This window comes from Cebus imitator, unplaced genomic scaffold, assembly GCF_001604975.1.
Source record: "Cebus imitator isolate Cc_AM_T3 unplaced genomic scaffold, Cebus_imitator-1.0 Scaffold164, whole genome shotgun sequence".
NCBI lineage: Eukaryota > Metazoa > Chordata > Mammalia > Primates > Cebidae > Cebus > Cebus imitator.
This window is the reverse complement of record NW_016107479.1, coordinates 977,867-993,213: the sequence shown is the minus strand read 5'-3', so window position 1 is coordinate 993,213 and position 15,347 is coordinate 977,867. Positions and strand designations below refer to the sequence as shown.

Here is a 15,347-nt window from a genome sequence, read left to right as displayed (position 1 = left end):
TTCCTAGTCTGTGGGCAATAAAAACACGGCGTCCACTCACCCTCTGCGCTTTCACTGGGAGCTGCAATCCTGAGCTGTTCCTAAACGGCCATCTTGGATCACCCCTCTAGTAGCCATATTATAAAATGTAACAATAAATAGGTGAAATTAGTGTTGATAATATTATATTGACCCAATGTATAGCCAAAATAGTCTCATTTAAATAGGTGATAATTAATGACTAATACTGAGGTATTTCATATTATTTTTCATACTGAATCTTTGCAATCATTCATCTCAATTCTTTTTTTGTTTGTTTGTTTCTGAGATAGAGTTTCATTCTGTTGTCCAGGCTGGAGTGCAGTGGCACAGTCTTGGCTCACCACAACCTCCGCCTCCTGGGTTCAAGCAATTCTCCTGTCTCAGCCTCCCAAGTAGCTGGGACTACAGGCATGAGCCACCATGCCTGGATAATTTTTGTATTTTTAGTAGAGACAGGATTTCACTACGTTGGCCAGGCTAGTCTCAAACTCCCGACCTCATGATCTGCCCACACCAGCCTTCTGAAGTGCTGGGATTACAGCCACGAGCCACCACGCCCAGCCTCATACATCTCAAATCTTACTAGCCACAGTTGAAGCGCCCTATGGCCATGTGTGACTAGTGGCTACCATATTGGACGTTGCAGCTCTACAAAATACTTTGTGCCTCCCATTTTCATTCCTTGCTCATGCCTCTACTTTTATGTCTGTCCTCCTTCCAACATAATTAAAGACTAATATTATGTAAGTCTCTCTCACTTAAAGTCTCACTCGCCTGGGCAAACTTCCCCAGCCATCACAGGACTATGATTTCATCTCATGAGATGCATTAGCTGTACTACTCAGCTGGCATTTCCCATGTCCTACTATTTCTAATTAATGCATGAGAACTGTACCCTAGCCAGATTGCCAATATCTTGAAGACTGATTCTTCTTTCTGTGCCTCATATCACTTAGTATAATGTCTTTCACAGAGAAGACACAGTAAATATTTGTTGACGGAGTGATGATTAAATGGAGTTACTATAGCATAAATAAATACATACATCTTATTAATCAAGTCTTATATGATTTATAAATTGACTGTGATACCCCACTATATTGTCACCAAATTAATTGTTAGTTTAGGTTTCTGGGTTTTAGTAAAGATTTATTTTCCTGAATGTAATACATTTCTGTTTTAGAAGGAGAAATGAAATATCAGAAATATAAAACTAACCCGAACTAAATAGAAAGTCAAGTGACCTGCTATAATTTTAGCTCTGCGATTTATTTGTATATGGAGTGGTGAGAATATTGACAGCTGAAATGGAGGGAGGATAATAGTATTACGGAAGACGTAATTTAGTGAGCTCCAGCAAATATTGCCTGATTATCTGACCAGTATAGAAGAATTCTCAGAAACATATTTAGAAGATTTAATAAAAAAATGTGTTGGAAAAAGTGATTCGATAAGGGATATCCAACATCAATTTGTAATAGGCAGGTTTTCTGCAATTGCTCTGTGGATACGTTGAAAGGCTGTGGCAAATGCTTTGTCAGGGAATGGGAAATGCAATGGTGGGGGATATGGTTACTTACACAAGGAGCCCTTGATGAGATTTCACACAAAGAATTACAGATTAAAGTAATGAGTCCTGGTGCAGAGGGTAAAGAAACTAAAGGTGGCTAAAATTTTTTCATCACAGGGTTTTTTTTTGTTGTTTTTTTTTTTATCACCATTTTATATGTTAGGGACTATTAATAGACAAAATGGCAGTTAGTTTGAAGGGCATGAGTCAATAACATAAAAATTTAGGATAAGTTCGACAAAGCAGATCTTATGTAAAATGTAAAATAAATGAAATCCATACTTAGAGATACACAGACTTCACCATCACTAAACACCCTGTTATCTCTTTAAGCCTATGTATTCCTCATTACAACCCATATCACCTCAATGATACATGTTAGGACTTTTCAAATGTACTCTGATTTTATTGAGACCTCTTGATAGATAGCTCTTGAAGATTTCATGATACAAATATGCAGTATAATAGCTGGAATTAGGGAAATTAATTTGGTTGAAAGCCCCACATCGACGCTGAATAGTAGTACACTCTCCCTGTTAATAATATTGATGCCATAATCCAAAATTTATATTTAAAAGAGTAACTTTTTAAAAATGCTTCTTAAACGGAATCAGTATTTTTTAAAACTTCCATATCACTACAAACAAAATTACAGCATTTGTACAATGTACATGTGCATTTTTAAGGATTCATTTTCCACATAACAGTTATTGTCAAATGGATAAAAGTCTAATATGCAAATGTATATGTTGTATATTCTTCTCAAAATTAAGGTTATTGTTAATTTAAATCCAGGCAGAGAGCCTTGTCGGGGAGTAAATTCTTCCTTGGTTGATCGCTACATTTGGCAAATCCACCTGAAAAAACAGAGCGGGCAGGTAGTAAATGAGCTGGACAAAATTCAGAATGTATGCCAGATGTCATGCAAGAAAGCTGAGGTACAATCTGAAATAGTAATGGGTGGAACACCAGACATAGCAGGTGCCAGAGCCAAGGATAGAGAAGGGAGTATCCAGTGAAGGAGAACAGCCATAACGGGGAAAAAGAAATCAGCACTCAAGCAGAAGGCTGAAACAGACAAAAGTAGGTTTAAGAGACAAAGCTCTGGATGGGGAGATTCCTTCCTGGAATGTGAATTGAAACATGCTTTCTTTGGCTGATAAGGCTAAAATATCTGAGTAGGAGAGTGTAGTTTAGAGAAAACAGGTTTGGAGCATGCCATTGGTAGAGAATGAGAACTCTGTAAAGGTATCTGTTAATCACAATTCTTATGAAAATAAAGCAGTTTGAATTTCAGAGATGTAATTCCTACAAAAATCTATTGAATCTTGTAAATGTCTTTTCGGCATTAATATGAATGCAGAAAACTGGCAAATGCCTTTAAAAAGAAATAGAAAGAAACCAGATTCCATGACTACATTGCTTTGTCACATTTAGACAAATGAATACACTGCTTCTTAAGCTGTTCAATGGATAATATGCTTGATCTTGTCTTCCTCCTCATTATTATCATGGTAGCTCTCTGTTACCTTACTGTGGTCAACTAACCATGACTTACAGAGCCTTATATAATCTAACATCTGGCCTATACCTCCTCTCTCACTCCTCTTAAACCAGGCTTTTGATGGCTCACCATGATCCAACCACACTGGATAAGTTTGTGTTCTCAAGCACTAAAGCTTGCCCCTGGGCCAGAGCCTCTGCATTTATTGCTTTTTCTAGAGGTCTTTACCCCTTTCCTCTTGCCATGGCTGTTCTTTCTTTTGTTAATATCTCAGCTCAAATTATCAGCTATCAATAAGGCCTTCCTGACTATCCTCTATAGCATTACCCAACACTGCCCATTCACTACCACATTACCCTGTTTAATCTTTTTCATAGCACTTAGTTCTGTTTGAAATTATCCATCCATCCACCTGTCTATCTATCTATCTATCTATCTATCTATCTATCTATCTATCTATCTGTCTTTGTCATTTATTACCTGTTACCTATTAGCATAAAATGTATATCTGAGCAGACTATAATTTCTAGTGTCTAGAAAAGAACTCCTGGTAGATGCTCAAATATATGTGTTAAATAAATATATGTTGAGATAAATATTAAGTGCTAAATATACATTACTTTTTCTAACCATAGAAGTTATGAAAGATAAGTGTTATTTTGTTTTTTTAGATCTATGTTATTGAAAAGGAGACTGACTTTTTTGAGAGATTGACTTACCCAAGATCATGTGACTACTAAATATATCTACAAAGCTCATGCTCCTTCTATTACAATATCTTCCTTACTGACTCCCAAATTATTATGTTACATGAGGTAGTGAACAGATTATAAAGCATTATACTAATGTGTTTTATTTCAGTTCTCCTCATTGTCGTTGTGGCATACTTATTTGCTAACCATTAGTGAATATTAGCCAGTTTACAATCTTTGAAGCTCCATGGATTTTCTAGTCTTTTAATCAGAGAATTAAGAATGTCTAAATCAAAGTCTAGAGTCATATACGCAGGAATATACATCTGCTCATGAATTCCTTTAAGGTTGCATTCCCAATTTTGCTGCTGAGCTCAAAGAAGTCACGTTCTATACAGTGACATCAACATTAAAACAAAGCATTGGGCAGCTTATCAGTGCATAGAAAAACCTTTCACAAAGATGGTACTGCAGATTGGCTCTTGTCTTAATCTTAGCCATACCAGTAAAGCCTCCCTCTTTAGAAAAAAATTTCAAGAAAAGCTTAGTCACACCATCTTGCTCTTTCAGTGTAATAAAGGAAAAATAAAGTAATAATAAAGCAATGAAAAATGCTTGCACACTTTCAAGGGAAAGAAAAAGTAAAATATAACTGATGGAATAGTGAATAAAAATGTATCTATGTAAACAATTCAAAAAAATTTACAAGGGACTAAATAACAATAAGCTAAATGCAACATTGATTCAAATTTGAATGAAAAGGGGGTAATAAAAATGAAGCCATAAAACTTTACTTAAATTTATTCATCTATTTATAATCACTTTTGCATTTAGTTGAAGTAAAAAAGCTGTTAAACTTTCTCTGGGTTTTAGGATGAATCTTGGCATAAGTTAATTCTAAAATGTTAAAGTCATCATTGGTCTTTTTAATCGAAACTTTATGTTTATAATCAATATCCTTAATATAGAAAAAGTTATTACAATTAATTGTGGAAGACATGTGCTCTAATAGTTAGACAAAAATACATGAAGGAGCATTTCAGAAACTAACAAATACAATTAAAAAAAACTTTTCAACAGAACTGATAACCAAAGAAACACATATTAAAACAATAAAAGATATAATTTTATTTATCACATTGGCAAAAATTTTTAAGTGATAATATCTACTAGTAGCTTCTGTGTGAAAGAAGTTGGCACTTTCCTGTCTTTCTCATAGGAGTGATAAATGTTACTATGTTTTTGGGGTGTAATTTGTCAATAGATATTATAATTTTTGTAATTTAATATGCAGGCTTAACTGCATCCAGCAATTCATCCTGAGGAATTAATCATGATTCATGCAAATCTATAGCCTGAAGGACGTTTGTCACAAAGCTGTTTATACAAAAAAAAAACAACAACAACAAAAAGAATCAACAATAGCCTTTTTGACAGGTCTAACAAATTATGCTTCATCCATAAAATTAAAATTTGAAATAACTATGCACTACCTAAACACATTGTAGAAAAACATTCACATCATTTAAAAATACTCATGGAAAAGTAAGTAAAAAATGAAAACATTACACCATTAATTAATTTATAAAATATATATTAATGTATAGAAAAGAGACTAGGTAGCTATATACCCAAAAGTCAGTAGCAATCATCTCTCAGTGATAGAATTATGAATGACTTTTGTTTTCTTCTTTTTTCTTCAATGTAATTTGTAAATTTTAATGGTGATTATGTTAAATTGCTTTATTCAAAATAAAAATTTGTATTATTTTTATTAAAAGAAATATAAAATGATGATTATGATTTAATCTTAACTGAAGGTGAGATAATGAGAGAGCTGTGCAATATCACAGGAAACAGAGAAAAGAAGAAAAGAAAGTAAATTATAAGTTTAAAAAAGCAACTAAAATAATCATGTCCTTTGCAGCAACATGGGTGGAGATGGAAGCCATAATCCTAAGCAAATTAGCTCACAAACAGGAAACCAAATACCTCATTTTCTCACTTACAAATGGGAGCTAAATATTGAGCACATATGGACATAAATACAGACATAAACACATCAGTCTACAGTCCATAGACACTGTGGACTTAGATGGACAAGGGAGAGAGGGGAACGTGAGTTGAAAAGCTGCCTATTGGGTACTATACTCACTACCTGGATGCAATATACCCATGTAACAAACCTGCACATGGATCCCTTGTATCTAAAAATCAAAGTTGAAATTTAAGATTAAAAAAAGAAAGCAACTAAGTATAAGTAGAAGAATGGAAATGATAGAAGAATCATATTTCAGAATCATGTTTCAGTCCAAGAAATCCACCAAGAGAAGGTCCTAGACCTTTTGTGTTTATCATGTGTGCCAAAAATTCATATTCAGCAAAGTGTACAAAGTAAAAAGAAAGAAAGAAAGAAAAACAAAACAAACATTAATTAATATATGAAGAGTTGATATTTATTTCCGGGCCTTGGCAACAACTTGGAAAATTCTGTTTTTGTATCACGCTGCTTTGATTACTGTAGCCTTGTAGGATAGTTTGAAATCAGGTAGCACGATGCCTCTGGCTTTGTTCTTTTTGCTTAGGATTGTCTTGGCTATGTGGGCTCTCTTTTGGTTCCATATGAAGTTTAAGGTGGTTTTTTTCCAGTTCTGTGAAGAAGGTCGTTGGTAGCTTGATGGGGATAGCCTTGAATCTATAAATTACCCTGGACAGTATGGCCATTTTCACGATATTGATTCTTCCTAACCATGAGCATGAAATGTTTCTCCATCTGCTTGTGTCCTCTTTTATTTCCTTGAGCAGTGGTTTGTAGTGCTCCTTGAAGAGGTCCTTTACATCCTTTGTTAGTTGTACTCCTAGGTATTTTATTCTCTTTACAGCAATTGTGAGTGGAAGTTTGCTCATGATTTGGCTCTCTGTTAGTCTGTTATTGGTGTATAGAAATGCTTGTGATTTCTGCATATTGATTTTGATCCTGAGACTTTGCTGAAGTTGCTTATCAGTTTAAGGAGATTTTGGGCTGAGGTGATAGGGTCTTCTAAATATACAATCATGTTGTCTGCAAATAGAGACAATTTGACTTCCTCTTTTCCTAACTGAATACCCTTTTATTTTTTTTCTTGCCTAATTGCTATGGCTAGAACTTCCAATACTATATTGAATAGGTGTGGTAGGATAGGGCATCCTTGTTTAGTGCCAGATTTCAAAAGGAATGCTTCCAGTTTTTGCCCATTCAGTATGATATTAGCTGTGGGTTAGTCATAAATAGCTTTTATTATTTTGAGATATGTTCCTTCAATACCTAGTTTATTGAGAGTTTTTAGCATAAAGGGCTATTGAATTTTGTTGAAGGCCTTCTCTGCATCTATTGAGATAATCATGTGGTTTCTGTCTTTGGTTCTGTTTATGTGGTGGATTACGTTTATAGACTTGCATATATTGAACCAGCCTTGCCTCCCTGAAATGAAGCCTACTTGATCATGATGGATAAGCTTTTTGACGTGCTGTTGCAATTGGTTTGCCTGTATTTTATTGAAGATTTTTGCATCAGGCTGATATCCATGATGAACTTCGACCCGGGAATCTCCTCGTCTGTGGGCAGTGAAAAGTTGTTTGGAAATGCGGTGGGCACTCACCCTCTGTGTTGTTCTTCCTGGGAACTGCACTCTGGAATTGTTCCTATTCAGCCATCTTGGACCCTCCCCTTAACTGAGAATCCACTGAATATTTCTTTTGAGTAATATCAAGTGCCACATTTAGCTATGATATCTCACTGTTGTGATGGTGTTATTTGTGTAGTCTGTCGTACTTTACACTGTACAAGGCATTTGTATTCACTTTATCCCACTTATTCCTACCAAAACCCTGTAAAGTTATTTGTATTAGTTTCATTTTACAAATGAAGAAACAAAAATCTGGGATGTTGACTTCCCAACATCCTCTAATGTTCAAAACCAAGGGAAACTAACAAAACCAAATCTACCATGGATTATTCTCAGGCTGAACATTACCTTGAAAAATGCCAGTTATGCCAGCCATGAAATTTCTGCATTTTATTTTCCTTCTATAACAATGCACTATAATTCCAATATTGTTTGCTCTATTTCTGTGATTGATCTCTATGAACATGTAAAAGCAACTGATTTTTTAGTATTCCAATATAGATTTTACAGCTACCTTCAGCAAATCATATTACAGTTTCTCCATATTCTATGCACATGTTGCAAAGAAAGAGTATTCAAGTTCTGCAAATTTTGTTGACTTCTTTGAAAATCTTAGTGAAGCTCTATACAGCCATGCATCACTTAGCAAGAAGAATAGGTTCTGAAAAATGCATCCTTAGGCAATTTTGTCACTGTGCAAACATCACAGAATGTACTTACAGAATCCTAGATGGTTCAACCTACTACTCACTTAGGTTATGTGGTATAGCCTATTGTTCTTAGGCTACAAGCCTGTATAGAATATTACTGTACTGAATATTGTAAGCAACTCTAACACAGTGGCCAGTGTCTGTGTTTCTAAATATAACTAAACAAGGAAAAGATACAATAAAAATATGGTACTAAAGATAAAAAATGCTACACCTGCATAGGGCACTTATGATGAATGGAGCTTTCGGGACTGGAAGTTGCTCTATGTAAATCAACACGTGAGCAGTGAGTAATGTGAAGAACTAGGACAAGGCTGCATGCTACTATAGACTTTATGAACAGTACACACTTAGGCTATGGCAAATGTATTTTAAAATATTTTCTTTCTTCAGTGATCAATTAATCTTCTGTAAGCTAACTTTTCTTTTTATATATTTTTTCACTTCTATTTTTATTTTACTTTAAGTTCTGGGATATATGTGCAGAATGTGCAAGTTTGTTACATAGGTATACATGTGCCATGGTGGTTTGCTACACTTGTTAGCCCGTTATCTAGGTTTTAAGCCCTACCTGCATTACCTGTTTGTCCCAGTGTTCTCCCCCCAACCGCCTGCACTCCCCGACAGGCCCCAGTGTGTGATGTTCCCCTCCTTGTGTCCATGTGTTCTTACTGTAAGCTAAGATTTTTTACTTTATAAACATTTTTTGAACTTTTTGACTCTTTTGTAATAACACTTAGCTTAAAGCACACATTGTACAGTTGTACAGAAATATTTCTTTCTATTCTTAATATCTACATATTTTTCTTATTAAATTTTTTGTGTACTTAAAATTTTTTTTTACTAAAAATCGAGACAGAAATACACCCATCAGTCTAGGCCTACACAGGGTAAGAATCATCAGTATCACTGTCTTCTTTATCTACATCTTGTCCCACTAGAAAGTCTTCAAGGCCAATAACACACATGAAGCTGTCATCTCCTATGATAACAATGCCTTATTTTAGCATATCACCAGAGACCATTTTGTAGTTAACATTTTTTTAAATAAAGAGTACACTCTAAAATAACAATATGAAGTATAGCATAATATAGAAAATACATGAACCAGTAACATAGTCATTTGTTATCAAGTATTAATGCCATTTCTTTTAATGGCAAAAACTGCAATTACTTTGCACCAACCTAATATTATGCACCATACATGATTGTACATGCTATGAGTAACGCATTGTGCTATACATTACAACAGCTACCACATCACTAGGAAATAGGAATTTTTCAGCTTTACTATAATCTTATGAGACCACTGTCATATATGCAGTCTATTGTTGACTGACATGTTATGCAGCATATAACTGTACTTCATTTCTAATTTGATTTTTAAGGTGTTTATGTCACAAAAGATGTGTTTATTATTTAAGAAATGTACTTTAGGAGAAGTGATTTAAAATACTTCTTAAATCATTCGACATCCACAGACCTTTGAAGACAATTTAAAGGTTAAACTGGCAGCACATTAGACTAATTGCAAAAATATTATATTTTTGCATACCACCTACACTGTGAATATTTAAACATAAGCATTAGTCTGTAAAAAACACAAGAAATAATTAAAATTAGCTTCTGGCTCCTAGAACTCTTTTTCACTCTCATTCTGGTTATTTAGAGGATATACACATCCAAGTAAATACGTCATCTAGCATCCTGACTCTGGGTGCTTTTATCTATTCTGATTCAATGACCTTTGCGTCCACTTCATGACAGCCACTCACTCTCTTAGGTATGTGCTGGCAAGTCTCAAAATTAGTTGTGTAACTCAGACTTATCCTCTGGCTTATAGAAACCCTTACCCAACTGAACATTTCCATTTGATTGTCTCACAAGCATTTCAAATAAAATATGTCCAAAATGGAATTCTTCTATTCCACTTAAATCTTATTATATTTTCAGTCTTCACCATCTCAGATGGCAGCACATGCACCCCAGTTGTTCAAGCCAGAAACCTGGCCATCATTCTTGGTTCCTTATTTTGTCTTACCTTCACATTCAGTGTCTCAGCCAGCCTTTTCTTTGTACCTTCTAATTGTATCATAAATCCATCCAGCATCTTTTACATCAGCTGTTAATATGGTGGTCCAAGCCTTCTTAATGAATTTCATCTCCACTTCCTATCACTGTCTCCTCAACGTAATCTGCACACAGCAAACAGATAATCTTTTAAAACAAAAATCACAAGAATACCAACTCCCATTAATTTATTGAATGATTTATCCATGCATTTCGTGCTCTACATTAAATGTATATTTCACATCCTTACACTTTTTAGAGGTTTATTAAAGTATAATTGTCATACAATATACTGCATGCATTAAAGCATACCATTTGATGAATTTAGACACAAGTATATGCCTAGAAACTCTTGAGCACACTCAAGATAACAATCATATCCATCAGCTCCAAAAGTTTATTTATGGACCTTTAATATCTCCCTCTTCCCTTTCCCTTCCATGTCTGCAGAGCACCACTGATAAGCTTTATGTAACTCAAGATCAGTTTTTAATTTCTAGAAATTTACAGAAATGAATTAATGTCTCCACTTGCCTCAGCTGTTCACATAGAGCCCAGGTTAATTTCTTCATTTCCACTCTTCCAAAAAGAAAAAAAAGAAAACAAGTTTAACGGAAATCATGGAGAAAGTACCAACATAGGTGCCCAGTTTTTAGAGTTACTTATAAATTATAAAACTCTTGAAACACTACAACACTTTCATGGACTTGTATCTTTCTCAACCTTGATAAAAAATTATATTAATAATAAACTTCCAGGTTTGTTGTTGTTTTGAGACAGAGTCTACCTCTGTTGCCAGGATGGAGTACAGTGGCACAGCCTCTGCTCACCACAGCCTCTGCCTCCTGGATTCAAGTGATTCTCCTGCCTCAACCTCCCGAGTAGCTGGGACTACAGGTGCCCGCTACCACACCTGGCTAATTTTTTTGTATTTTTAGTAGAAACAGGGTTTCACCATGTTGGCCAGTTTGGTCTCAAACTCCTGACCTTGTGATCTGCCTGCCTCAGCCTCCCAGTGTTGGGATTATAGGCGAGAGCCACCATGCCCGGCCTCTTTCTTTCTTTTATAACCTTATTATTATAGTCTGGGAGATTTTGTCTTTCTATAATAGAAATTCTATAATGTTGTTTAAAGAAACTCAATGGGCTTTTTTATGTTTACCAAGAAATTAAAATCCTAACAAATGTTTTCAGTACAAAAAATATTCCCTTTTGTAAGAATTCTTCATAGGCTTTTCTAGCACAATTTTGTTTTTATTTAATGACACTTGATGGTTCTATATGTTATTTCTATTCTACCACATGTAATTTTGATTAGGGAATACGTTTAATATTTGGAAACTATCATTTCTTTTCCCAGAATCATAATATGTTTTACTTCTTGTTGCTTTAAAAGGAAGGCTTTAAATTGCTTTTTTACAACAAGTGTGAAAGGAAAAGTCAAAATACAAACAATTTTACTTTTTGTTGGAATTTGACATTTCTACTCGCTAAATAATATAAACATGCATCACCTAAATAAGCAGTATTTTAAAAGCATCGTTTTCACATTTTAATTGTTGTCACATTTCTTCTTTGTTTAGGGAGACGTCTGGTGAACACCCGTGGGATCTAAAGAACAAGTAAGATTTAAAGCATGCTGGGTTATGTGCCTGACTTTCAAATTTTCTTTATTTTACTGCTTAATAGTGTTTTTGGTTGTAGCTTCTTAAACAAATTGTTAGACATTTTATTATGAAGTATAAGGAATAAAAGTGAACTTTCAACACTTTCAAGTTATTTGGGGTCTTAAAAAATACATATATTTTCTTTATGTAGTAAGTAGACACAAAGACAGTATGTCTTTATGGACATACATGGAGTGAAATTTCAAGTCTTAAATAATGGATATGTTTTTATGCAGAAGAACAAATATAAATCTATAGACTGAATTTTTACAAGACAATTTTTATAAGATATATACTGTTTTATTGCATCATTGTCTTAGTGTGACCTCTAGCCTATCAATGGAGTAGGTCAGTGAGCAGTGAGTGGTTGATTCATTTTCCCAAACTCCACCTCATGTGGAACCATGATTCTGTTAACACCAGAGATAATGAATAATACAGTAACCACTCAATATTGGAATGAGATGTGTTGGGATAGTTATGAGGGAAACTTCAGTTAATGGAGTGGGAAAGAGAAAGTGTGAAGTGGAGTCATAATGAAAGCAACTAAGTAAGGGAAGAACTGAAAATAATAAAGAAAGAAGACAGATCTTCAAAGAATAAAAATAAATAGAGTAAACAAATAGATTATATATACTTGGGCTTCATTGTAAATATTTAGAAGAAAGAAAAGAGTGGTGGAGCAAATAAAAAGTAGAAAGCAGAGATTGGAAACTAAATATAGAGACAGGATATGCAATAAATAGTGCTTAAGAGAAAGGGAAAGAAACGAGCAGTAAAAGTAGAAGAAAGTTCCATTTAAAATTTTTGCATTTTCACTTATTTAACAATTTAGGTAATTTAAACTACAGCTTGAATGGTTTATAAATGGAAGCACTGAATATTTTTATCTATTTCATTGAAAAAGAAAAAAAATCTAGTCATCATGCAATTATTCAATGTTTCTGAGAATCTTGCTTTGTGCTCAGTTTAAGCCATGTTTAAATGAAGAAAATGTTTCTTGATTTATTTCAAGTTTTCTTACTAGTGTTCTAAACTTTCTATATTTATGAAATCACTTGATTCTAAAAAAGGGAAAATTGTGCATTTAAGGAGGTGAAATAAATCATTAAAATGTATTTCTACTCTGCAGAAAGCATATGTTAAATAATTCATATTTACAGTTAGAATGGTTCATATTACTCCTGCAATCAAAGACACAAAGCCCTAGAATTACCCTCTAGTTATCCTGTAATTGCTACTTGCTGGCAAAGGAAAGGTTAACAGTGGTACTGATCTCAACACTAATACACAGGTTTACCAAGGAACCTGGAGAATTGAGTTTTTCTATCCAAAGAATAAATCATAAAATTCAGCAAGATAATCTTTCTTCTCATTGATGTAAGGATAAAATAAGTAAAAATTTCTTTTTAGCAGCAGTTGGGAAAGTATGGCTCTAAGTTTATGGTTGTTGCTGTTGTTCATTGGTTTTGGTGGCTATTACGTATTAATTATTTATCATTACAACAAAGGGACTCTTACTAATAGTCGCAGTGTCTTGGAGAAAATACTTTGGTTATTTATGATCCATTATATATATAATACCATCACCACTAGGCCACCATACACTGTTATTTGTAACCATAGAGTAGATCTCAGTGGGGGCAAAGTAGAAAATGTCCATTGACTCTGAATCCAAAATATTGGGTAAAATCCCAGCACCACCATTAAGAGCCACTTTATATCCTGCTCCTCAACATTTTCATGTTTAAAATGAGGAGAATACTGCCTACTGATGGGATTGCTATGGCATTTGAGCAAGTTGTCAATCTGAAAGTACTTTGAACTTGGTCAACATTGCTGGATGACATAACTGGGGAGTCTTGGGTTCTAGCTCCCTGCAGCCCCCTGCCCCAAATCCCATGAAGCTACCCAAATTACTTTGCAAAGATTGCTACAGGTGTTTGTACTTGTGATTCAACATTAGTATTTTTTAAGTCATTTAGGGGGTGGGTCAAACAACCATTTGAGAAGCTTTAGTTATCAGCCTCATTGCTCTGGATCTGGAGTAGAGCCTCATAAAAATAACCTGCTGTGGGAGCCTTACATTCCTTTAATGGAATAAAACCAGGACCATCTCCCCCATTTTAACCAGTACTGGGCTGGCTGGTTTTACATATATTCTCTCATATAAATCTCAAATCAATCATGGAGGAATATATGTTTGGCCCCATTTTTAGATGATTCTTATAAAGGCTTAGTAACATGACTGAGGAACACAAATAGAAAAGAGAAAGAACTGGAATTGGAACCCAGAGCTCTTTCCATAGCCCATGTATATTACAAATATATTTTACTGCCTTCCTCAGTGAAATGTGGTATTTTTAATGCAACTATTTTGGGGAAAATTATCACAGTAATTTTATTCACATTGGTATGGAGGCAGTCTCAGAGTTGTGCCTTGGACAAGCTCTGTGAGAAAGCATTAGTAAGCTTTTTTTTTTTTTTTAATCCTCCAACTCTTTCCTTTTTTGGCAGTTAAAAGCAAATTCCTCAAGTCCTTCTGCCTGTGCTTTAAGGCCCAATTCTTCCACATTCCTATAATCGTTTAGCAGAGGGAAGACCCAACTCTGCTTTCCTTCTACTTAGTGGCATTCTTCACCTCCATAACAACAAAAAAGTCTTCTCTTTTTTGTGCACCTGATTTTCTGCTTATGGTGTAAAATTGGTAATTTATCTAAGTTGATCTAAGTATACTTGTTGAAGTCAGGGAAGAGGGTAATTATTATATCCAAATGCACTTTGAACAGTCCTTTTGAAGCTCCATTCTCTTCATCTTCTTTAAGTGAAAGTAAGTTATTAGAAAGAAATGAAAATAAATTCTTTGGTTACAACAAAGTGGTCCTGATCCAGACCCTACCCAAGAAAGGGTTATCGGATCTCATGAAAGAAAGAATTCAGGGCAAATCCAGAGTAAAGTGAAAGCAAGTCTATTAGGAAAGTGAAGAAATAAAAGAATGGCTACTCCATAGACAGAGCAGCTGCAAGGGTTATTTCTTGATGATATGCTAAACAAGGGGTGGATTATTCATGCCACCCCTTTTTAGACCATGTAGGATAACTTCATGCCATTGCTATGGCATTTGTAAACCGTCAAGGCACTGGTGAGAGTGTAGCTGTGAGGATTACCACAGGTCACTCTTGTGGCCATCTTGGTTTTGGTGGGTTTTAGCTGGCTTCTTTACTGCGCACTGTTTTTATCAGCAAGGTTTTTATGACTTGTATCTTGTGGTGACCTCTTATCTCATCCTGTGACTTAGAATGCCTTAGCCATCTGGGAAAGTGGCCCAGTAGATCTCAGCCTCATTTTATCCAGCCCCTATTCAAGATGGAGTTTCTCTAGTTCAAACGCCTCTGACACTTTCATGATTGATTGAACGTTTAATTTTTTTTTTTTTTTTTGAGACGG

At 34.7% G+C, this 15,347-nt stretch overlaps 2 protein-coding genes across 46 annotated transcripts in view; one reads left to right on the top strand and one right to left on the bottom strand.

Annotated features, from left to right (window-relative positions):
- PTPRD (protein tyrosine phosphatase receptor type D) overlaps positions 1 to 15,347 on the top strand; it is a 2,344,803-nt gene that overhangs the window by 1,620,446 nt on the left and 709,010 nt on the right. For all 45 annotated transcript variants that reach the window (XM_037744085.1, XM_037744087.1, XM_017544042.2 and 42 more), the window contains exon 10: positions 11,816 to 11,854. The gene's annotated coding sequence lies outside the window, so the exon portion shown is untranslated. The remainder of the gene's footprint in view (positions 1 to 11,815; positions 11,855 to 15,347) is intronic.
- The window catches only part of LOC108314930 (uncharacterized proline-rich protein-like), a 312,726-nt gene that overhangs the window by 138,487 nt on the left and 158,892 nt on the right, over positions 1 to 15,347 (bottom strand). The window lies entirely within an intron of this gene.